The sequence below is a fragment of the Amblyomma maculatum genome, chromosome 1, assembly GCF_055883805.1.
Source record: "Amblyomma maculatum isolate TAMU_Amacu chromosome 1, ASM5588380v1, whole genome shotgun sequence".
Lineage (NCBI taxonomy): Eukaryota > Metazoa > Arthropoda > Arachnida > Ixodida > Ixodidae > Amblyomma > Amblyomma maculatum.
Window position 1 is genome coordinate 397763879 of NC_139344.1, and position 25021 is coordinate 397788899.

The 25021-nt window shown below is 46.8% G+C and overlaps 1 protein-coding gene across 1 annotated transcript in view; it reads right to left on the bottom strand.

Annotated features, from left to right (window-relative positions):
- Positions 1-24796, bottom strand: part of LOC146208663 (uncharacterized) — a 72335-nt gene extending 47539 nt beyond the window's left edge. Inside the window, exon 1 of the mRNA XM_084595842.1 lies at positions 24271-24796. The gene's annotated coding sequence lies outside the window, so the exon portion shown is untranslated. The remainder of the gene's footprint in view (positions 1-24270) is intronic.
- Positions 24797-25021: the final 225 nt, after the last annotated feature.

A 25021-nucleotide genomic window follows, 5' to 3' on the forward strand; every position in this document is an offset into this window, starting at 1 on the left:
TGGACGGGTCGGCTTTGGTTCGACTAAGGCCCTCCATCGACGAAGCAAAGCGTCCCCCCCCCCCCCCCCGGTCAAAAAAAACAACAACAACAACAAAAGAACTCCCAAATCTTACATGCAAGTACGGCTTGTGGTATGCAGAAGCCAGTTGCATCGCTCATCCACAGAAGTTGCGAACTGTTCATGTGCGAGCGAGCTTTTGCTTCCAGTTGGCAAATGAGACTGATTTAAAACGTTTATTTTAGCAGCAAGGAGTTTGCCGTGTCCGGGAAGAAGTCCTCAGTCCAGGACTTACGTTGGAACAAATCCTCCTGTTGTGACAGCTCTGGCCTAACTCTTTCGAGGGCTTTGCTCACATGAACGGCTCATATGGCTGGTTCAAAACGAACACAAAGATGTACCAGCGGCAGCCAGCCACATGACTAGCATTGATAGCAAGCACATGGGAACACGTGCTGCTTCTGCTTCGGTAGTCGCAAGAGGCGGTTTCTCGTGTCATTCATACATGCGCCCCTTTAACTATAAGGTGTTTGTACAGTCCTTTGCGCCGGGCGAGGTGGTTGTCGAAATTCCTCCTCTCTGGACAGTCGGAAGCCGGTTTCACTGTAGCTTCCACAGTGCTTGCGCGGGGTGCACACGACTGTGCAGTGAGCAATATGGCAGCATCCAGAAAGCCCAAAATGCGAAGTTGTCATAGACCTTTGCACTTTGGGCAGAGATTTGCTTTTGATTGTGTAGTACTATCCAACTATGTCAGCCTCCGGAATTCTTTGGGGATATAATAGCTTCGGCATTGCTGTACGACCAGCTGATCGATCAGCTATAGAACGTGCATCTCGAAAATAGTACAAGTGCATCTGCCTTGAATCTTGGTCTAGCGAAAGCGCACAAAGTGAGCTCTGCAAGATGTTGAACACGTCAAATAGTCTGGCAGCTCGCAAAAAGCACGAGTGCGTAAAATGCCATTGCTACGCCTTCATTTCGCCGACCTCATTGAGGTATAATGCTCCAGAAAACAGAGTAATGGCACGTTATGAGTCCAGTGTTATCGCTAATGCAGCTCATACGCCGAGCGGGAAGCTTGGTACAAAACGTCAACGAGTGCTATCCCCGTTAGAAAGCGCTAGGTATGGACGGTCTTATAACTTAAGGGCCTTGCAAAACGGGCGCAGCTTTGCCGGCCTGGGGACATTACAACCCCGCCGGGAACGGCGGGACCGTGGGACCCTCCGTAGACTCGTCGTTGGTCGCCTCTTGGGAACTAAAGTGTGTCGCCACAGCATGTAGAAAAGTAACAACAGATCTTAATGCCAGATCTTAGTAAAATCAGCAGATTTTCATGTATGTCGCGGCCACTTGTTTAAACACGTTTTTTCCTACACGGTACTGATTATTTGTTTAGTACGGTACGATGGAGTGCTGAAAGAGAAGTCTCGATGATAACAACAAATGCCGCGGGTTGGAGGCAGTAGCGACTGTCGAAACATCTAGTGTACCTTCGTGGAACTCCCTACCGCCGCTGCCAACGGGCACCACGGTGCCGCAGTCAACCATTCAGTACAATTGTATCTTCAATGAAAGAAAAGCTTCGTTATTTGTCATGCAGAATAGCTGTTGTTAGCTTATACACTAACAATAAAATGCACGAACAAGTTAGTAGAAAATTACCAGTGACTTCTAGATTTCATAACCAGTTCACTAACGTCACTGACAAAAATACCACACAATATTGCTTGGGGAAATAAATATTAGAGAAAAGCAGCGTGGAGACTAGCTGTCGCCTTCACCTTAGATGTTTTTGCGCCATGTCTCCATTCTGTTGAGCAGTTGCTCCTCTAGACTGAACTGGTATACCCGATGAAGAGGAAATCAGGCGTTTGGCGCGGGGTAAACCACATAGCGACCATCCTTCTTTGCTTGGTTTTTAGCATGTTAACAGCAGAAAATTCTCCCAAATGCTGGCAAACAAAGCATGGTCGACACGAACACCTTTTATTTTATTTTATTTTCGATACCCTCAAGCGCCGAGGCATTACAGAGGGGAGTGGGCAAGCAAACAACGCAAGAAAAAAATTATGAGTGCAGGAAGGCGAGGGCTCCGTCATTGTGTGTCACTCTGAATACTAAGCCCTAGAACTGATGTCGATGTCTGCGTTCCTGAGGATCCGCCATTCAGTATCCAAGACCTGCAGTGCCCGCCCCCCCCCCCCCCCCCCCATTTTCAACCACGCGCGAGAATGCTCCTGCTAGGAGGGGGGGGGGGGGAATTGATGGAGATGATCCAGACCTGATAACAGCAGGGTCTAGAAGCTCCAGGTGAAGGCGGGGCCCACGTTTCAGAATTTGGTCCACGCTTTCAGTATAAACGTCGAGGCAGCTCAGTCGAAAGAACTTCATCTGCTCTGGTGTAGCCGTGCAGTCTTTAGAAGAAAGAAAACCTGTCGCCTGGCCTCGAACGTTCATGTCTTCTAGAGGCAAAAAGTTTCCTGTATTTTTATATTCAACTTTTATCACATCAATCCATCAACTTGGATACATCCATACCACTTGTACAAGATGCCATGATGCAACATTCCATTATTGTTTGTAGCACAGTTGTGACACTTTTCAGAGGCCTGTAAAACTGCAGTTCTTCACTCTGCATTTGCTTGTCCAAGACGTGAAACATAAGCAGCACAAAGGTAAGAAATTGTAGAAACGACTAGTTGATTGAATCAATCTTAAGTCTCGTGAGGATGGTTTCTGAAGCTAGGGAGTCTGTCTTCAGAAACAGTAGTAGCAAAATATGCTGTAAGAACATCATACCGCTCAAGCAAGCGATCTACTGACAGCCATCTAGTTTGGCTCGGATGAAGTAGCTTGTGTGACTTTTCAAGCACCTCAAGGAGATGCTGAAACTTTTTGGACAATGTCCATTCTCTTTTGGCTAGAGATGAAATAGCTGCAAACATCTCTCAGGGGATCCTCCACTATCAGATGTAGCCTAGCACAGGCGTAAGATGCGCAGAGGTGGAAAGAGCGGTGCGATTAAGCACTTTAGGATGAGCAAACATCTCTCATGAGCAACTTCATCACTGAGTGGTTGACGCCCATCATTGCACTGCACCATCTGCAGCAAAACCAACTAGGTTTTCTTTAAAGGGCTCTCCAGCTCTCCCAAACGCAGTTTTGAGAGCTTTATACAGCCGTCTGCTGCGTCATCCTCGACAGGAATGAGGTCAAAGAAGACGTCGGTGACTTCAGCACTTCCAAAGACTCTAGCCACAACACATAGGCGTTGGCGTTTAGAAAAGCTGTTATCTGTCGACTTGTCGGTCATCACCGAGAACTTCTTCCGGCAGAGAAGATCCCAAAGCTGACACTTGCTCTTTTCGGCTGTAATCATATTTGTTATCACCGTCGTTTGGGCTGCCGCGCTTTATTTCCGCCTTTGGTTCTACCGAATGTAATTTGTTTGGAAGTCTCAGAACCTGAGCAGAAGCTTTGGCAAGTGTTCCATGATGGTGAACGGCAGGTAGCACTCAGTAACAAACAAAGCCAGCTTAATCTCAGATTCTTTTACCTGAATACTTTGTGCAAATCCATGACTTAATGATGGCATGCTTGTTGATGCGAGCCGACATTTTTTTTTTCTTGTTCTCTTCATGCTTGACAGTTCTCATATGCCTTTCCAACAGCGTCTTCCCAGCAATCAAATGCATGTCGCATGTCTTGCAATATGAGTAGAAATTACTTTGTTTGCACGCTTGCAGCCATCCTTCAAAACTTTTCTCCCGTTCCCAAGCAGCTTTTGGTGGTATTGCTTCTTCGCCTTGGGACCAGCTGTGATTGGGCCTGGGCCGCTGTTGTCGCTGCTCATTATAACTCCTTCAGGGGGACTTTGCATGCAGATAAAGTTGCACCAGGGGCTGATTCTTTCGATCTTAATGCAGCATCTCGAAAGACAAATTTCCTTAATTCTGCAAAAATCAAACTGCGCGCACAAATACCACCACAGAGAGCGAAATGAACAAGGCTGCTGCCCCATTTGAATCTCACCGTATAACTGGCAGCAATGACCCCGCACCGGCAACCGAAAGTTCAAACGCCTCCCCTCCTGCTTCACCTTCACATTTTTCTTTTCGCACTTCGGTGCCACACATTGATCACGACCACCCCCGCCTTTAAGTCTCAGTTTACAATTAATTGCGCCGGGAGAAAACAAAACTTTACACGAAGTGAATTGAAAAGCTGCGCATATATACCTCTCTGAATGTTTTCTTTTCTTCTTATTTTGGTTGTCGAGAGCTCAAGGCAAGCTGCTGCGTTCTGAGGTGCATGCAGTACACCGGGTTACAAGGAAATAGACACCGCCATTCACACCTCCAAAACATGCTGATCTCTGCCAGTCATCCCCTGGGCCTCGCACGTACGTGCACTGGCGTACAGGCACAGTGAACCTTGTCCCACGCCAATAAATGCAACACCGCAAAAGCATTCCTTTGTCTTGCGATCACCGCTTAGTCATCTAGCACTGATAGAGACGGCAATACTCGACCCAGCTCAACTTCGAAGCAGTGGTTTTAGGATCATTTTAAGCCAGTGTTGGGAAGCGCAGCCCAAGTACGATGGATTGAGAAAAGTGAATCTCACTTTATTTTTTATCTGGTTTCGCGCGCATGAGGCCTCCTCGTTGGGATCCCTCTTCCCACACCAGCTCACACTCAGTTCAAGGCCTGCTGCCGCATTCCAGGCTGCAGTTATTGTACCCAAGGTTTCAAGAAAGCAGACACCTCCATCCGAAGCTTCAAACCACGCTGCTCGCAGCCGGTCGCACTGGCGCAGTGAACCGCCCCAGGTGTGCCGAAAAATACACCATTCCCTTCCCTTGCAGTCGACGCTTTATCAGGGATGCTGACATCCATCTTTAGCACTGACCCAGGCGGACAGACTCGACAGAGCCCTGCTTCCAAGAGAAGTGGTTTCAGGGTGATGTTAAGGCGATGTTGGGAGGCTAGCGCAGGCGGAGAACGATGAACCAATAACTCTGAATCAAAAACAAAGGTTGAACTTTACTTTCTGGTTTAGCGCGCATGGAGACGCGGTTTTTTCTTGCCGGGCGCCGCGGCGCAACATGTCCCTACTGCGGCCGGCGCGTGGATAGAGTGCTAGCGTCCATAAAGAATACGTGCGTACTTTAGAGTAATCTCTAACGCGCGCTCAAATTTGGTGGGACGTTCACGGGGTTTATGACAACGTTTTATTTTTCACTTAGGGTAGGAAATGTTCGGCCCGATTTCATCTACAAAGCAAATCATAATTTCAAACAAGTCGCTCTTTCTTGTCTTCTCCTGCAGAAAAAAAAAAAAAAAAAAAAGTAACTATTGAAATTTCGCCGGCTAGGCCACGCCTGATGTTACGGGAATGGTGCGCTTGTTTTAGACGTTGTGCTCGGTGACTGAATGAAGACTTATGTTCGCCGTGGACATCTACCGCAATTCAGTATACATTCAATGCTAACCATTGAGAAATAAAGAAATCACGCCTGACGAGTTTTGAGGAGCTGAAATAGGTGAACTGTTCTGGCCGCTCCGCTGTTCTTTTATGGCGATGCTGAAACGATGGCGTTCAGACCATGACAATGACCAAATACAGATAGTCTGATATTCCGCTTCGCGGTAAAATCTTTCTTTTACAGCTTGCCCTTGTCCATACCGAGTAGTTAGGACTTCTATAGAATATCAATTGGCCTCGAGATCAAGCACAGTCGCCACCTTGCGACTCAGCGGCGAACCCTTCAGTGTTCGCGCCGTGTACCAGCCCGCAGTTACACCGCAGTGATTTACGCGCGCGCGTGCGGCGTGTACTAGAATGTTTTTTTGTTCGTTTCACGGTTCCTGCGCGCTTTTGTTTGCCTATCTGCCTCTTGCAAAAGAAATGTGAACAGGCTATCATTCCACCCTTCATTAAAATGAAAAATACTTGTCTGTAACGAGTATGTCCTGCTGGATAAGGTAATCATCAGTCACGGTCTTCGGCGCTTGAGATTCTTTGACACGCGGCGTCTCAAACGAAGGGGTGCTGTCGTTAGCGTTGTGTCAAACCAAAAGAGGTCACTGCCGTCAATAAAACTTAATGCAAACGCTCAGAAATTTTATATTCCCGTTTCTGTTTGGAATACCGCAGCTACTGAAACATGCAACCGCAGATTGCTTCATATAGCAGAATGCAGTTTGAACAGGCCACTCTATCCCTTCTGCCCCGCCGGGGTGGCGCAGCGGTTAAGGCGCTCGACTATTGTGCCCAAGGACGCGGGATCGAATTCCGGCCTCGGCGGCTGCGTTTCGATGGAGGCGAAACGGAGTGACGTCCGTGTGCTGTGCGATGTCAGTGCATGTTAAAGAACCCCAGGTGGTCGAAATTTCCGGAGTCCTCCACTACGGCGTCTCTCATAGCTTTAGTCTCTTTGGTACGTTAAACCTCACAAACCAACCATCTATCCCTTCTGTATGCACGATAGAGTTGTTTGAGTACTTATTTTTTTTCTTTTGCTGTTAATCCTTCGTCGCGGTGTCTCAGTGGTAAGGGCGTTCGATTGCTGATTTTGAGAACGAATGGTTCAATGACGACCGTTTCGAAAGGCGCTCCTTTGCTGTGGGATTTGACCGCACGTTAAGCAATCCCACGTGGTCGATGTGGCAGGTACATAATGAAAAAAAAAAAAAAAAGAACGACACCGAAACCATCCTCTGCAATCATCCGTCATAGCCGATGTCGCTTTCGTGCTTTAAACTCCGGGCCAATATGCATTTATTTTTATTTTTATTTTGCTGTTGAAGGCTTCTGCGCATCCGTTACAGTGGTAGTGAGCCCATTTTGCTTTAGAGAAATGCTCGAACATTTGGGAAACGTATCTTCCGTCCACCAAATTGTTAAACTAAATATTACATAATACACTTAGATCAATGTATACTTCACTGGTAGCCAATTAAACTCATTATAATTCCTTTTTGTCTAAGTGCTGTCTTCCGAGCAAGCTCGTCGTTTCTGACAAGGGGAGTAAAACAGCTTCATAGGGGCTTAACTATCGATTTTCGGGAACAAATACATCCTTATAGTCGCATGATAAGATGAACTCCCTTTCCTTCGGAATAGTTTTGTATCCGGCACCTGTTTTGGAAGTAACCCTAACATTTTGCTTCGCATAAGATCGAGTCGCTGCTCAATAATTAGTGATAAAGAAATCTTCAGCCTTTAAAATTCCTTGCCAGAACATGACAGCGCCCATGCCCAGCTTTTGACGATAAGAGCGAGTTGGCGGGTTAGTTGGTTTTGCATATTTAAGGAACAGCGCAAGGGACGGGACACAGAGACACAAGAATGCACAAACACAAGGCACTTGTGTTTGTGCTTTCTTGTGTCTCTGTGTCTCGTCCCTTGCGCTGTTCCTTAAATATAGAAATTTTGACGATGTCTTCGCAGCGACTGATTCGTAGCTTGCACTTTAACGCTACTGAAAATTAATCGCTCATTATTGTAAATTTTGTCAAGTGTGTAAAAGTTCTCTCACACACTGAAATGTATTGGCATTGCAAAAAAAAAAAAAAAGATAATAATTACACTACTCATTCGCCATTGATCAACATCACACACATCAGAAATCCCATATACTTCCCTCGGCTTCAGGAAATCATTTAGTGTCATTGGCGTATTCTGTGACAGTGGCAAGAAGCATACACGTCGTTGTGAGCTCGGCGAATTCAGCACAGCGCTGTACACGTGAACAGTCGGCTTTCCTGTGCGGCGCGGTTTCCTATACAATGTCGACGTAATCTCATTTTTGGGGAATACTTTTGCGTGGTTGTCTAGCCAGGGTTGATGTCCACTCAGTCGACGGCAACCCGCCGGGAAGTACGCTGTCAGTGCTACAATAACCTGCTTAGTCCTCGAGTGAAGTACGATATAATGAACCAGGCTGCCTCGATTCATTCTAAAGTACTGCAGGCACTAAATTTGCCCGTCTCACTCGTATGCGCACACTGCTTAAAAGTCGATAAAAAAAAAAAAAACAAAGCTGTCATTAGGCAAGTATCAGGCGCGGTGCAAAGTAAAACTAAAAGACAGGTGGTTGCGTACCTTGTTTTCCTAAACTCCGCGCTTCTTTTGCTTCATTTGCGAAATCGATGGATTTTTTTCCTGCAGTATTGCAGAAATACTGCAGAAGGCATGTTTCCATCGCCAACAAGCCCGCCGTATACTCGCAAGCAGACCTACGCCGCGTGCGTTTCTGCGAGCGCCGCCGGCTGCCGATCCGCACTACCGGAGCGACGAGGGCGCCACCTCTAGGTCAATTTCGCGGCGAATAGGGCGCGTTTTGGCAATAAATAGTCAAGAATTACGAGCGTCCCAAGGTAAGATCTGTGGACGTAATGATTGTTGTAGTAGAATCTTGCGATGTCCGAAAAAAGAAAAAGTGAAGTGAGCTTGTCCAGAATGGCTGCAGGCATGAAGCCAGTGACGGTACTGCTTCAAGGTGAAGGAGGCTTTGTTAATTAGTATTAGCTAATCTCCAAACATCTGTTCCTCGGTTAAGGAGTGTGGGGAATGGGCAATACTGAAGTGACTCGGAAACCCAAGATAGCGTAGCTTGCACTATTTCTACGGAACTCCGTATCGGGCTTGACCCGGTTGGAACATTTTTAACGACAGGAAAAAGTAGCAGAGCAAGAACTGGACTAATAGCTAAGGTGGATAAGAAGCACACAGTACGTTCACTTTTGCTGCAGTTGCATTATCGGTGCTCTGCTAAGCTTTTCCGTCGCCAAAGGGTGGGCCGTACAAATGTATGTGCATGAAGAGAGCTTGTTATATATGGATATATACACAAAGGATGATGTATGGATGCGAGAGTTGGACTGTGAAAAAGGCTGACCGCCGAAGAATTGACGCGTTTGAATTGTGGTGCTGGCGAAGACTCTTGAGAGTTCCTTGGGCTGCCAGAAGATCAAACCAGTCGATATTGTCGACCATAAACCCTGACTGCTCATTGGAGGGTCAAATTCTAAAGTTAAAGCTCAGCTACTTTGGTCATCTGATGAGAAGAGAGGAGTCGCTGGAGAAAGATTTGATGTTGGGAAAGGTTGAGGGTCGCCGGAGAATGGGTAGGCAGAGAACGCGATGGTTAGATGGCATCCTCGAGGCACTGCAGATGAAGTTATGTGATGTTAGGAAGATAGTGAGAGACTGGAAAGCGTGGTGTGGCATGGTCCATAGGGTCACGAAGAGTCGGACACGACTGAACGACTGAACTGAACTGAACACAAAGGATAAATGGAACGAAATCTGTACCTTTTCACTAATATAGTTCCCCTGGCCTAGCGCCTCTGCAATGGAACTCCAAAGGTTTTGAACAGCTCATGAGGAGCCTTGATTCAGTTAATATCCATGAATCTGCACACGGCTATACTGACTATTATTCTATAGCCAAGAACAAAGAAGGCTGCATTAGGCAGTACCGGTTTCAAAGACTGTGCACATGTCTTCAAAGACTCCACGGGTGCAGGGACCGATACTCGGAAGCGAACGCTTTGGTCCCGTGGTATCTTTATGAACTGAAATAGAAACTATCAATAACACGATCATAGTGACCGTGCGGAGAGACACTGTCATCTTGATCCAGTCGACGAAATTAAAGTGATCTGGGTTATTACCGGACAGTGCTGCCTCCCACTCCTCCAACTTTCGACAGCCTGGGTTACCTTCTCGCATTTTTTTTTTTGCTTCCGTCTGTGTGTCTATGATAACCTAATCATTTCGACAAGGATGGGCGGAATCATCAACGTTCACAAAGTAGTGTTTCGCTAGCCGTTCCACAACTGGTCCCACTCTCATCGTAAGGGACGGGTGCGCGCAGTACTTACATCCTCCTTCTTTTAACACTAGGTCCTGACGTTTGTCACCCACCCCGATTGTTCCTCTCAAAGTGCTTCGATCAACGGACAAATAGCCATGGCCTGGCCTATGAATATTCCCAGTGGCGAAGGCATTCTGCTTGACGTCTTGCGTTCGGTCTCGACAGTTCCAGTCGCATTTAGCTGGATTTCGACGCAGGCGATACGCAGAAACGCCCTTGACGCCCTTGTATGCTAAGGTAGGTATATCCGTCAAAACATCACGTACAAGATCGCTGATGAACTAGTGATGTCATATCAAGGCAGCAGACGGTCAGCCTTCCGAAAGCACTTAAGAAACAGCGCTGTCGGCCATGTTGTGCGCGCATGGAGCTATCTGAGAGCACCTTCAAATCTCTCTTCGTGCCGTTAAGGAAAAGGAGCAGAAAAAGGCAGTAGATAGAACACTGGCCGGACGAAACCGAGCTCTGACTCATGTAGACGGTGTAGTTTTTTTTTTCTTTCTTTTTTTTTTTTTTTTTCAAGTTCGCACCTGGCGTGACAGTAGATAAGTTGCCACGAACGCGTGTCGTGTCATCGTGTGAGAGGATGTCCGTAAGCCACAGTAGTGATTCGATGCGTGGTTTCAGTGATGGGCGTTAGTACGGCTCGGTTAAATGGGGCAGGGCCGGATTAACAGTGATGAGAGCCCGGTTCAAGAAAGCTTAAGAGGGCCCCTATAACCCTCTATCATCCTACCCCGACACCTGTCGTCATGCTTGAGACTTGACGCATTTTAGAATTTCCTACAGAGAACGCAATATTTACTCGATGAATATGCGGACTGTTTATATGAACACTGCAGGCCTGAGCACACACTTTCCCGGAGAGCACATTAAAAAACTGGCATCTAGATTAAGCTATTGTAGGAAATGACAGGACACACAACATCCTCCCTCAAAAATAAGAACACGCACCCGCGAAAAACAAATTTCTCTATTGTTGTTGTTTTTTTCCGGCTATTTCGATTGCTGCGTGTGTGAACAGACGAAGTAGAGATGGGCCTTGCTCATAAGCTGTTCGCAAATTCCTGCCTAAATACGCTACCAATGACCTAATGTTTTTGTAAATTCATCCAGCGTGACGAATTGAAGCTCGTCTACGACAGTCGTTTTACAGGAACTGCGATGTTATGTTCTATATGTTGACCTAGAGTACAGCAGAAATGTTTATTACTTCAGAAGCTGTCATAATTTGGGGAGTTAAATCTCTGCGAAATCGAAAATGACATCGTTACTCAACTGGCACAAACTTAAAAATTTAACATGTTCAACTAATCTGTAATATAAATATTTACCTTTATGCAGATTGCCCGCATTTAGAAAAGCAGTATCTTTGCACTTTGGACATAAATACCAATTTCGAAACAGAAGGATGTATACTTTTGCATGTATCATAATCTTTCCTGCTTTCAAATTAGAGAATAAAATTACATTTTACGAGATAGCGCATGCAGCTAGTTCCACCGAGAAGCCGGTTCCGCCGTAGACGGCGATCGGAAAAAGTACAGTGGGCACTGAAAGTAGGTTGGACACTTAAGATCCACCTTTAAGTGTGTTATTGAACAACGTTAAAAGCTCCTATCTGCATGCTCTCCATGAGAACCTTCGTTCCCGTACATGCACCGATTTCTTTTTAATGAGATCTGCTATCGCGCCTCCTCCTGTTCTTTTTTTCTTTTTTTTTTTTTTTTTATCGAGACATTCTATGTTTACACAATTAAGGAAAGTTGAAATATTTCCCAGGAATGAAAAACTTAGATGGGGCTCATATCCAAATAACTTGTCTGCCATTTTCATTCCACTCTGAAGCAAGTGCATGAAGGTATTTCCGTTTCTATAAGCGTTTTCGGGCCTTTTTCTGGGAGAGTTTCTTAATGAGATCTTCAAAGTTGACCTGCCTGAGAACCTTGCGTCCCCGTTCACAGCAGCGACAATTTACTGAGGCTGCTGTCAGCTATGAGCAGTCATAATCATTAAATAATAGTCTATCGCTTTTGTCACTGCTTTCACTGCTTACGCACAGATCAACAAAACACACAACTGACTTCTAACAGCAGTAATGGTACAAGCTGACTCCCAGCGGCTGGCCAGCTACAACCCGTTGATTCGACTGTGCCACCAGCTGGGACGTGCTGACAGATAACACTAGCTGGTACCTGGAACCAGTTAATGCCAGTTGGGACCTGCTGAAACCAGTTAGAACCAGTTAAACACTTTTGGATTTTTTTCTCATCTGTCTGGGCAAGTACAAAACTTTTGTACATTGACTGGAAAAAATATGAGGCTGGCTTTGAAATTATGCTTAAGATGCGACCAACTTTGAAGTATACGACATTGCAGTACATAAGCTTTTTTTTTAAATTATGGGATTCAGGAAGAAGACAGTTTGACTAGTTTTCGAAACAAACTTCGAAATCCAACATTTTTTTTCTAGCTCGCGGGGCTGAGAGAGAAATTGAACCATTTGAACCCTAGATAATCCGGCCCTGCCCTGCTCGCGGTGGAATGTAATAAACTCAACAATTCCCCACATATTATTCGTACCCATCACAAGTGCCCTATTTCTGGAATTCATGATGCAACAGGTAATGTTTTAACTAATTACAAAATTTTATTTTAAACCCCTGAGAGCATAGCGTTGGTGTCTGGTCTGTGCAGGTGGATTGTACAGCATGGTGGACACAGTGCTCACGATAGTGCATTCATGACTTACGACTGACTAAAAGTAATCAACTCGCTATTTCTATTTTAAGAGGAACTGTAGGATTGAGAATTGACGGTCATCAACATCGAATGAGCTAAGTTTCAGTTTCTACTTCTTTTTTTTTAAATAGGCAATGTAGTTCGAAAAAATTACAGGGGTGCCCTTAAGTCTGCTTGCGTGGAGAAATGCGAAAACATGGTGAGTTAATACGTTCCTAGTTCCGTTATGAGTTCCGCGTTTCGTTGCTTAGTGGTCAAATTCGAATGAAGTCAAATTTCGGGGGCCAAGGGACCAACTTTTTGTGGCGGCCCACTCAATGTGGAAAGGGTCATTGAGTTGATCATGCTAAAATAAGGTTAGGCATCAATTTTGGTCAAATTTGGGCGAAGTCAAATTTTGGTGTAAGGACCGGTATATGGGGCGGGGTTTATCTTAAAGGGTGGCCCATCTAAATTTGGAAGTCACCAATGAGTTGGCCACAGATAAATTAGAAATCACATTTGGTCAAATTCTGACGAAGTCAAATTGCGGGGCCCGATGGGGGATATCGGGGATGGCTACATACGTTTTAGAGTTCACAAACTAAACAATTTCTCACCATTAAAGGTGTAACACTGTCCCCGGGTGAACACCATACCTGAAAAACGGCAAGGCAACGGTAAGGCAAGGCGTTTGACAATAAAGGGCTTCCGGTTGGCTACCCTGCGTTGTGTAAAGTGGAAGAGGGGAATCTAACAAAAAACGAAAGAGAGAAATGCGGTCTGAAAGCCAAAAACCACTACACTGTGGGGGTTGCCGCGCGCTGAGGCCTCAACAAAACTCGGAATTCCCTTTTCGACGCCAAAAAAATGACATTTGCACAACGAAGGCTGTTCCGCGGTGAAGCAGTAGACGCACTACTTGTAAGGTATTAGCCCGGGGACAGCGTTACTCTTTTGAAGGACTATAGACAGCAAATTTTGGTGGCATTTTTTTTCTTGTGTATGATGCGCAAGTCACTCTTGTATATCGATCCGCACACAGTTTTCGATTACGACCGCTAAATAATTCATAATTGAATTTTATTTTCTCATGAGTTTCAGTTTCAGTAGCCGAGAGATGGCTGTGACGTCACAATCAAGTCTTGATGCGCGGCATGAAAAAAACAGCGGTATAATCGCTGATTCTTCACTTGTAGTGATTGCTGTTCTTGAGGAAGGCTGGCTTTATCATTGTAGTTAAATCAAACGACACAGCAGTGATTATATCGCTGTATTTTCATCACTCGCGTGATCTAGACTTGACTGTGACGTCACAGCGATCGCTCGGCTGTTGAAACCGAAACAGGTGAGAAAGGAAATTCTATATTATTCAGCAGTTGTAAGCGAATATGACGCGGTGATCCGTGTACAGTAATAGCTTAGGCATTATTACAAAGGGAAAAACATGAACCCAAAAATTTTGTCTATATTCCTTTAATGGGGAGAAATTGTTTAGTGTGCACCATTGAATTGGCCGTACGCTAATTCGGTTAAGCCAAACTCTGAGGAGGCAAGAGTTTAGCTGTCTAGGGGACCAAATCTTGGGGGTGGCCCATTCAAATTTGGAGGTCTCCATCAAGTTGACCATACTCGAATTAGGTTGGATACAAAATTTGGTAAAATTAACTGGTTATTCGTGCGGACGCGCTCAGATAACAGTTCCTGCGGAGACGCTCTTTTCACAGCTCCCGTTCACAGCTTAATTTGTTTAATTATTTACCTAACCGATCAATTAAAAGTTTCATTAAAGATTACCACTATCTACATGTGTACTTATTGAATGCTTAATTAATTATCCATGCAATTGATGAATGACAGTTTATGCGGACACACGCTGTCTCCGGGCTCTGATTGATGACACGCTGCGTTCACAATAGGCAACAAATGCTTTCACATTTAATGTCGAACACCTAAAAATCTGATTTGAAAACTCGTTCAGTGGCACTCGCCAATATGGTGGCTCAGTGGTTGGGGTGCACGACTGCATGAACCTAAGGTTGTGGGTTTAAACCAGGCCACAGGGGCCGCTTTTGGATGGAGGCGAAAAGCGTGCGAAAGGAAGCGAAAACATTTGTGTGAAATGTATATGTACGTTAAAGAGCCCCAGGTGGCCGAAATTCCCAGAGCTTTCCACTACGTTGCGTCCCGCATAGCATGAGTGCTTTAAGACGTCAAACCCTGCAAACCAAGCCAAACTAAACCGTTTCTTTGCGCACAATTTTAGTAACCGCCTGCATGTAACTGGTGTCTCGTTTTCTATCGTGGCAGTTCTGTTCCCTCTTCATCTTCTAATAAACGACTGCATGGTATATCATATGCTTAATTCTGCAAGCACAGTTAAAACAGCATCTTTAAGCAACCCACCATTGCGGCCAGGATACAAGTCACTCTAACGAGCATTCGCACAGGCGCTGAAAACGACGCTGGAAATGTGCGGATGAGTTGTCATGAGATACAACAGAGAAAATAAACTTGTCCTTTGCTTATACCTAGCGCCAGTGTGGTTCACATAACGTGTAAGCGGACATCAGCAGCTCATAGCAGCCATCACAGAAAACACCGGTGCACAGGACCACACAACTCCGCAAAGCATTCAGTCGGGGTTATTTCTATCAGGCCACCAAAGCTACTTTCCCTCGCTCCTTTCGTCACCCTCTTCGCGTTAGTTTTTCCTGAGAGATGCAAAGATGTGGAATATTGCCACACTGCAGTTGCCTTGGCATCGCCAGCAGGTTTTCCCAGCTTGCCGACTACTTCGTGGTAAAAGGTGTCGACCCCTCGGCACGGCTGAGAGTTTAGTGCATGCGCATTTTGAGAATGCGGTCAACTCTGCGGGTGCCAGCGCGTGAGAAGGCCACGGAGCGCGTACGTGAGGACGCGTTGCTAGCGACTACGCCTTCCGGAGAGAAACTCTGAACGAGATATGCTATGTAATCCAGCGAGAACGCGTAATACTGACGAACCGAAAAGTTTGGTAATGCTTCTACGTTAACAAACAGCGTGAAGCGTAAGACGGTACACGAAGGCACTGCGTTCTACCCTTTTTTTCACGTTCTTCTTCGTGCGTTGTTTGCTAACGCGAAGGTTTGCCGAAGTTGTGAAAGACTTTGTGAACACTGACACGAAGGCAGCGATACACACATGCATTCAATCGCTGCCTAGCGGCCAACACAAGTTTACCAGTCGTGAGCGTAAAACGTGTGCCGTGACACACGTACGCAATCCACTACAAGAGGATGGACAAACAAACTAAAGGTTATCACGAGAACATGTAGGTGAGCGCTTTCGCCCTGCATGATGGTGAGGACCCACTGCAGCAGGCATTAGTGTCCTGCACACCGTACAGAAGGCGTGCACGGAGGCTACTTTGTTCACAGTTACATTCAGTGAACGTCCCGTTATATTTTTAAAATTTATATTGATTTAAGGTGTACGTAAATGTTGCGGTTTAAGCCAAAAAGCGCCGAGAAAAGTGCTCCGCACTATATTTTCGAAATTCGGTTTTAGTCGGAAAGAGTCGGTATTCTTGAGATGCGCATAGTTGCTGGTAACTAAGTAGGAGTTACACACAGTGAAAGGAGCTAGAAGATAACAAGGTATGCTTTATGCGATTCAACGCCCAAAAGTGATTTATATGCACACCTCCATCACCTCCATCGAAACACGGCCGCCGCTGTAAGGATAGAACCCGGGTTCCCCGGCTGAGCAGTCGAGCGCCCTAGCCATTTGGTCGCCGTGGCTGGGCGCAAGGTGGGGACGCCAGGGCTGTAGTGTTAGTGTTGGTATATCGTCGGATTGAATAGCGCAATTGTGCGTTTTCAGTCTCCACTTGTCGGCAAACGTCGTCCGCGCACGTGTAGTACCCTACTTCATCGCATCGTATAGGACACCCGCCATGCATGGGAGTGTCATGAATAAGTGTTACAGAAGTGTGTACTGGAACGGTTGAGCGGCATTTCCACCGCCACGTTGAGCACGCAGAGTGGTTAAACCATATGATGCAGGGACCTCTCGTTGACAACCCAGAGTTACATATTTTAACTTCAATTACTGAGCTGTATGTACGAGCACTGCTAGTGCTGAGAAAAGTGATTTGTGGCTGCACAGCAGAAGCAAATTATATATCCGAAAAAATCAAACAGTACTTCATCAGCAAAATATACCATTCGCCCCCCCCCCCCCCCCTAAGTGTGGAAAGAATTTTCGAAAAAACTAAATCCTCTAAATATAACCTTCAGGTATTGTATACGACAGTGGCTAGTGGTCAAATATATATGTGAATGTCAAGTTTTGTTCTGTTTCCAATTTACCTGTAGAACACGGCGGATAACCATATTTGACAAAGGAACTATCAGAAGCCAAACGATCCTCCGTTTTTAACGCTTCAATGCCAAAGAACTGTAATTCGGGATAAAAGTCTTGAAGTTCCGCCATTTCTTCGTTACTGGGCCTTACGTTGCTGACATCGCATGAATAAAAAAAGGAACTTGTAACTTGTCCAGACAATATTATCACTGTACGTATGCAATCAGCTAAAGAGACTGGATTCTGCACTTCTGGAGACGACAAAATGTGCAGATATGCACGCACGCACGCACGCACGCACGCACGCACGCACACACACACACACACACACACACACACACACACACACACACACACACACACACACACACACACACACACACACACACACACACACACACACACACACACACACACACACACACACACACACACACACACAGAATTCAAAACCATTTCACTAATTGCTGATTACTCTCGAGGTTTTATGTTGTTTCGTCTTTACCTTTTGAAGAGACTGACCTTGGAGCGCGGTTATGGTTCCTAGCCCGGCCTTCTGCATACTGGGAAACTGACTTTCAAAAAAACTTCGCGAAACACCGGCCTTCCGCCGCAATCTCTCTCCCATCTTCTGTTGCCGGACAGGAAAATGGGACGGCAAAATGGCGAGGGCCATTAGTGTTTTGGTGACGGGGCCGCGATTGAACAGCCAGCATCTGGGCCAACGCCCGGAAAAAAAGTTCTGCCGCATACGCAGGTTTGAGCGCGACTTTTATGCTTCGGGTTCTGCGTTGGGAATTATATCCTATGTTGCGAAATGCGACGTGGAGTGCAATGCAGAAGGGTTGGGTTGGGTTGTGGGGTTTAACGTCCCAAAGCAACTCGAGCTATGAGAAACGCCGTAGTGGAGGACTCCGGAAATTTCGATCACCTGGGGTTCTTTAACGTGCACTGACATCGCACAGCACACGGGCGCCTTGCTTTTCGCCTCCATCGAAAAGCGGCCGCCGAGGCCGGGATTCGATCTCGCGTCCTTGGGAACAGTAGTCGAGCGCCGTAACCACTGCGCCACCCCATGTACCATTATTCAGCCGTCCAGTGACGTTTCTGCGGTCAGAACCAAAATTGATCAATAAACGTTTCGTCTCTCTCTCTGATGCCCAGTCATCACATGGACGTCAACAATGCGCTACTTGGTATCAGTTCAAGCATTCTGAGGAAGGAAAAGGAAAAAAAGAAAGAAAACGGAACTCAGAACGCGTTAGAGCATCATATTTTGCTAGTGATTTTTTACTGCGCATACGGTGCTTACACACTACGCAAAACGCTGGGACGCACTTTGTGATGAGCTTTCAAGGGCGGAACGAACACCGCGCACAGACTTCATTAAAAAGGACATCCGCAATAAGAGAGACCAAAACGCATGACTATAGGTGGGTAAGAAAGTCGGCATCGCCAGAGAACGCAACCCATACCGAAGTTCAAGTGGAAGTGACTGCTATAAATATGAGCGTATAACTCATATCCGTATAACTCGTGCTATGGTCTTTCCAGTTGTGATGTGGATGCGAGAGTTGAACTGTAAAGAAGACTGACCGCCGAAGAATTGACGCGTTTGAATTGTGGTGGTGGCGGAGACTCTTGAGAGTTCCTTGGACTGCCAGAAGATCAAATCAGTCGACATTGTCGACCATAAACCCTGACTGCTCATTGGAGGGTCAAATTCTAAAGTTAAAGCTCAGCTACTTTGGTCATCTGATGAGAAGAGAGGAGTCGCTGGAGAAAGATTTGGTGTTGGGAAAGGTTGAGGGTCGCCGGAGAAGGGGTAGGCAGCGAACGCGATGGTTAGATGGCATCCTCGAGGCACTGCAGATGAAGTTATGTGATGTTAGGAAGATAGTGAGAAACCGGAAAGCGTGGCGTGATATGGTCCATAGGGTCACGAAGAGTCGGACACGACTAAACTGAACTGAAGTAAAATTAATTGAAACACGCATTTTACAGAATACGATTGATGTGATACGTGCCCTGGCCATCGGCTTGGCTTGGCTATATCGTTGTCACGCTGCAGCTTAGGCGGAGAACCAGTGTACGAAACTGTAGACCACCAGTCTGGTGCTATACTCGAATGCACCAGTTCTCGTGAAGAGAAAAATGAACATGGTGACATCAACCGCCAAGCGTATACGATTGATGTGATACGTGCCCTGGCCATCGGCTTGGCTTGGCTATATCGTTGTCACGCTGCAGCTTAGGCGGAGAACCAGTGTACGAAACTGTAGACCACCAGTCTGGTGCTATACTCGAATGCACCAGTTCTCGTGAAGAGAAAAATGAACATGGTGACATCAACCGCCAAGTGTATAGCTTGAGCCATGATCCGCAGCGCACTCGCCGAAAATAAACAAGCGAACGCTATACGGATGTCACTGGGGTGCACCTGCGCAAAAGACGGAGGCCGCTGCGTATTTTGACCAATTCAACGTGAGTCACGGCGTCGCATATATAACAGACTTCTACCGGTGTGGAGAAACTGTATACACACCGTAAACAACGGAACCAGGTGCGCTACACATAAAAGCACGCGCGCGACGCAGCAGCAACAAACGTTGGCAGCAACGGCGCAGCCATAGCAGAAGCAACAAACGCGTGCGGAGTTTTCTACTGCAAATGACGCATGTGAATCAAATCAGCAATGGCACGTCACGGTGAAAAATACTTGAATACTTCGACACTGCGTGACTGTCATTGAAAGTATACTGCAATTTCTGGCCTGCGCTGAGTGCGTAGTCCGACTCATTTCTCACAGAAACACCGTTTTTTTTTTCTTTTCTTGCTATCTCGCCCGAAGATGGCACACAGTAAGCGGAGATCTGCTGTAAAGTCTGTGAACTCATAAATGCGCTGCAATTTCCTTACTTTGTCTATTTTCTCTGGCAAGCATGGAATGCGCAAAATGACTTTGCCTACAACGACGGGCTGCGGTTGGAATTTCTGTCATGTCCTCCTTTTTTTGGGTTGCAGCAACAATGTTGTGGCTACAAATTACAATACAGCAACTTCACCGGTGACGCTTTGGGATTGCACGGTGCATGTTTTAACTTGCTCCAATTTTAACGCTAGCCCGTTCCAGGCGCTGGAAGGACAGAGACTTAACAGATTTTATACTGTGCAGTTCTGTTAATTCTCCAGCGATTTGAAACTTACTGGCGAAGACTCAAACGAAGCTAAGTTGCTGAAACGGGGGAGAACAAAGAATCGGTCACAAAGTGCCCACCCTCTTCCTTGCTATCTCTCATTTCCCGCGGCCCCAGTTTAGGTGCTTCAGTTATTGAGATAGCAGATACCGGAGTTGGCAAAATTCATTTTTACTTGCTTTAATTATTTTAAATAAAGAACCACATACAACAAAGGTGCTCAACTACCACAAGCCAATCCCATGTGGGGATCTATATTTACTACGCTTGGCACACCATCACCAACAACAACAGCAACAAAAATATTGTTGTCCCATTATTTTTGATCCCGTGTAACGGTCCCCTTCCACAAGACACGCATTGTCGTCGGGAATTCAGCGTGCAACAGACTCGACAGAGCGCTCGAAGCGATCGGGCCGAGCAAGCTGCCGAATAGCGTGTGCCACTGTGCTTTGGCTCGCTCCTCGGCGAACGGGGTGGCGGACGCGCGGCCGTCAAGTCGTCGACCTCCTTTTCGGCGAACGATGGTCCATGAGGCCCCCGCTTCTTCTCCTTCCTTCCCTCGGGACACAAAGCTACGGTCAACAAGACAAAAAGGCAACCGGCCCACGACGGCCATTTTTCTTCTTTTGCCCCGCCGCGCGCCAACAGCAGATTTGCCGCCGACGCCTCTCCTGACGATGGGGGCCGGTCATAACCGGGTGACGACGCGCTCCCAGGAGGCGTCCCAGCCACCTCTGAAAGTAACGCGCCCACTTCCGGATTCGCAGATTGTTACGCCAAGGCGCATGCCAGAATACCGCAGAAACAAAAGAAAATGATCGAACGCCACCGATTCTCCCCAGGTGAAAGGGCGCGCGTCATTCTGATCGCTCAGTGTTGATGCAGCTTGTACTAGTTGGTGCCATCATTGTATACAAGAGGTACAGCGCAAGAATAAACGCGAATACATAAAAAGGCACGCGCCAGAGACGCGCCAGTTGGTTTCAAGTCGTTCTTTCATGTGAATGCGTACTGAGCCTTTGAGGGTAATTCTCCACGGACTGTCCGTTTCAGAAAAACTCGCGCCATCGTGTTTAACTACTGGGTCACAGGTCTTAGCACCCTGAGCACTTTTAAGAATTTAGGCATGAAGGGGCAAAAAGCGGAGCTTCTGGGAAATTTCGGAAAGGTATGTTAGACCAATGACAGCGGACAGTGGCAACGTCCCTTGCTCATCCCTGCGAAGTGATGAGATAACGCCAAGACAGCGCCTGACCGCGTCGGGCGCCGTTCTGTCTCCGACTGCATATCGCGCTTTTAACTTCAAATAACGGTTTACCAACCCACCCAAGCATCCGTTTAAAAGCTTGCTAAACATGTTTCCTTGCTATTGAGTCACCGCCAGACTGCCGCTAACACCGTTCCAGTCTGGCCATGAGGAAAGCTACTGCGTGCATGAAATAAAAAGAGGCCAGTGCTATGCTGGCCTGGATTTTCGCAGCTCATTCTCACTATGTGTCAATCAGCTTCTTGCAATTCTTCCCAAAGCGTACCGCTTCTACGCTTGGTTGTCAAAGTGTCGTCCACAATAAATGCCTACTAAGCGGGGAACCGCCTACACTCTACCATGGTTCATGGGCGTTTCAAAAACACAGGATAAACACCACATCAACATCGGAGCAGTGGGAGGCTGCGCTGACCTGCTCGACGTCTGATGACCAGCTCAAACTGATCGACAGAGCGCGCAAGACGGCAAAGGCTACATGGGGCCCTGGCCTGAGGGCCCCACCCACGCCGGGAGAATTCCCTTTGTTTCATTCATTCACAGTTTTGTCTCAAGCCACCGTTCTGAACAGGGTCGGAAGTCGTGCCGCAGTACAGTATGTGGGATATAAATTACCATGCCGAAATTATGTCGCTGCTTCGTAGCACGTCACAGCCGAAAAACATCCCACGGGCAATCCCCTAGCGAATGCGACTATGATCAGGCAAGCCGATATGTTCCTCGCGAAAGGGTCGAGCGCCTTGCTTGCAACCCGACGCCTGGCAGCAAACGGACCCTGATTAGACCGCGCAGCATCTTATGCTATGATAATCTGGGTGCCCCGTCATAGCTTGCTTAAATGATGAAGCGAACCTCCTCCTTCTTATAACATTCATTTCGTGTCCTCGGCTTATATTACAGGTACTTACAAAAAAAAAAAAAAATAAGAAGTTCCCTATCGGCGATTCTGGCTTAGAGTAGTAGCATCATGATTTCCTGATTGAAAGCAATGAACGCAATGCACGCGTAAATATCTATGCACCATACTCATGTAGAGCCCACTAAAAGATGAGAAACTCGAGACTTATTGATAAGCACATGCAGCTTTTCATAGTGAGCACGTGCAGCTCAGAACTGGATAGAACTCCTTTCCAGGACGAACATCAAGGCCAACGAGAAAGCTTGTGCTACTCGCGCTTCCAGTCAGCTCTTTGCACCGAAATGCAGAAATACTTGACGAACATCTTTCGTGTATATCGCCGTCTGAGTCATACAAGGATGTAACGCGCGCCGTTAGTCGTCTACTATTCATAACGTGCACCTGCATGTATAGATAATAAGTGGACATAGCGAATACAGTGATTCGTGAGCGCATGCGTGCAATAGCATGGTCGGGAACGCTGTAAAGACGTATCCGCACTGCATGCAGTCCTACTATCGCTAAACGCGACTTCACACATGCAGCATTTCCGTACTCTCCGGAAATTGGTTGCTGCTTTTCGCCGACCCTGCAGCTACACTATCTTTCTATTTTATTTTCGCGTTCTGGATTAGCTGTCAAGGCAAAAGCTTGACATGTACAAGTTTCGAAGCGCATCATAAAGACTTGGAAGGGTTCTTCCTTCAAAATGCGACACCCGGAACGTGTTTGAAAGGTCAATAACGGTTTATTGAATACATCACACCGGCAACATAAGTATAGAATGATACTTCATTTTAGTGTGCCTTTAGAGGAGAAACAAACACGTTTTCACGTCCAGTCTTTCTCTAACGACACTATTTAAACTCTTCCCACAACTTCCACAAGGACAGAGGAGCCATTGTTGAATTTTCTTGCTTTTTATAAATGTTAAAATTCGCAGATGGCTGTTGACAGTCGATAGATAGCAAATCTGTTACACCCGGAACGTGTTTGAAAGGTCAATAACGGTTTATTGAATACATCACACCGGCAACATAAGTATAGAATGATACTTCATTTTAGTGTGCCTTTAGAGGAGAAACAAACACGTTTTCACGTCCAGTCTTTCTCTAACGACACTATTTAAACTCTTCCCACAACTTCCACAAGGACAGAGGAGCCATTGTTAAATTTTCTTGCTTTTTATAAATGTTAAAATTCGCAGATGGCTGTTGACAGTCGATAGATAGCAAATCTGTTCGGATAAGGCTACGTCTAATCCGACCTCGCATCTGTGACACGGAGACCATAATGCGGCATGCGGAACCTTTAGCGCAATAGTCGGCTTGTAGAATGAGCGGCTTTAAAGTGCCGATTCTTTGTTGCCAAATGTTATCGAAGACTTGCGTTAGCCACTCGACGCTGTTGGACTGATTCTACATAACTTCTCTCATCCGTCGCAGTCAATAGTATATAACCACAGAAGCCGCTTAAGTCGATCGACAAGGCGACACACTACTGGAAAAAGCATACTACAAGAGCATTTGTAATTCATCATTACTCTAAACACACAAAAATGGTTGTCATATCATAAAATGATTTAGTACAACCGGCACTCGGCGATGCGGAGTCAATTAAAAAAGCACCAGAGACGAACGGAATCGAGAGCGTCATCTACATTTCAAACACGTCAGTGCGCAGCAGTGCACTTACAGCACTAAAAGTGGCCAACTTGCATCATCCATGCAGCCGGTGCGATGCAATGAGGCATGCAACCGGACCGCATCGAGACCGGCGACAGCGGAACCAGTATCCCGAGGCTCCACTTCGCGGGAACACGCGCGGAGCAAGTTTTCAAACGCCAGCAACAGCAGCAACAAGCTCCCGCCGCTTGAAGTTGCGGCTTCTGTACGTCAAGGAAGCGTGTCTCGAGCGAAATGCGTATTAAGTACTACAGCGTAGTTACCTGACTGCGTCAAGACGTCGGCGAAACGAAGAAGACGTCTTCTAGCGACGATAGAACTTGAGCTGGGAGGGACAAAGAGTAGGTATTACACCGTGCTGCAGACGACACCGTCGCGTCTTTCCGGTCGGCGCTGTCTATTCCATGTTCGTCGCACGATGTCGGCGTGGCACAATTCTCACCACCAGCGTCGGGCTTCACGAACCAAGATCAAACAGCGGCGACGAGACAGCCTTTTGCGAACGCGCACAGCACCACCACAGCAACCCTGAAGACCCGAAAACGACTACGGCAACGGCGACACCCGATCGGCGGGCGGGCAAAACGCGGCTGCTCCGAGCTCCACGTAGAATGACGGTGCCCCCTGCCCTCCTCCTATCTGTTCCTCTCGCTTTCCCACAGCTCTCCGCTCACGGCTCACGTCGGGCGAGGAGAGGAGGCAAGTAAAATGAGAAAGAGAGAAAACCAGAACTGGCTGCGCCAGCTCGAGCTGGGCAGGGCGAAGTGTACCAGCTCCCGTCGGGTATCGTCGGTCTTGACGCTCTTTGGACGAGCTCCCCTTTCCTGCGGAGGTCGCGCTTTGGGAAAGCGGAAGCGGAGGCACGTGAAGCGCGGAAGTGACGTTCAAGGACTCCTGCTGCTCCTTTTCTTTTTCTTAATTGTTTTTATGTTGCATTAGCGGTCGTCTTTCCTGCCATTGCGGGCATCGTTTTATAATGGAAGAGCGAGGGGTCGGCTGTGCATTGTCGCTTTA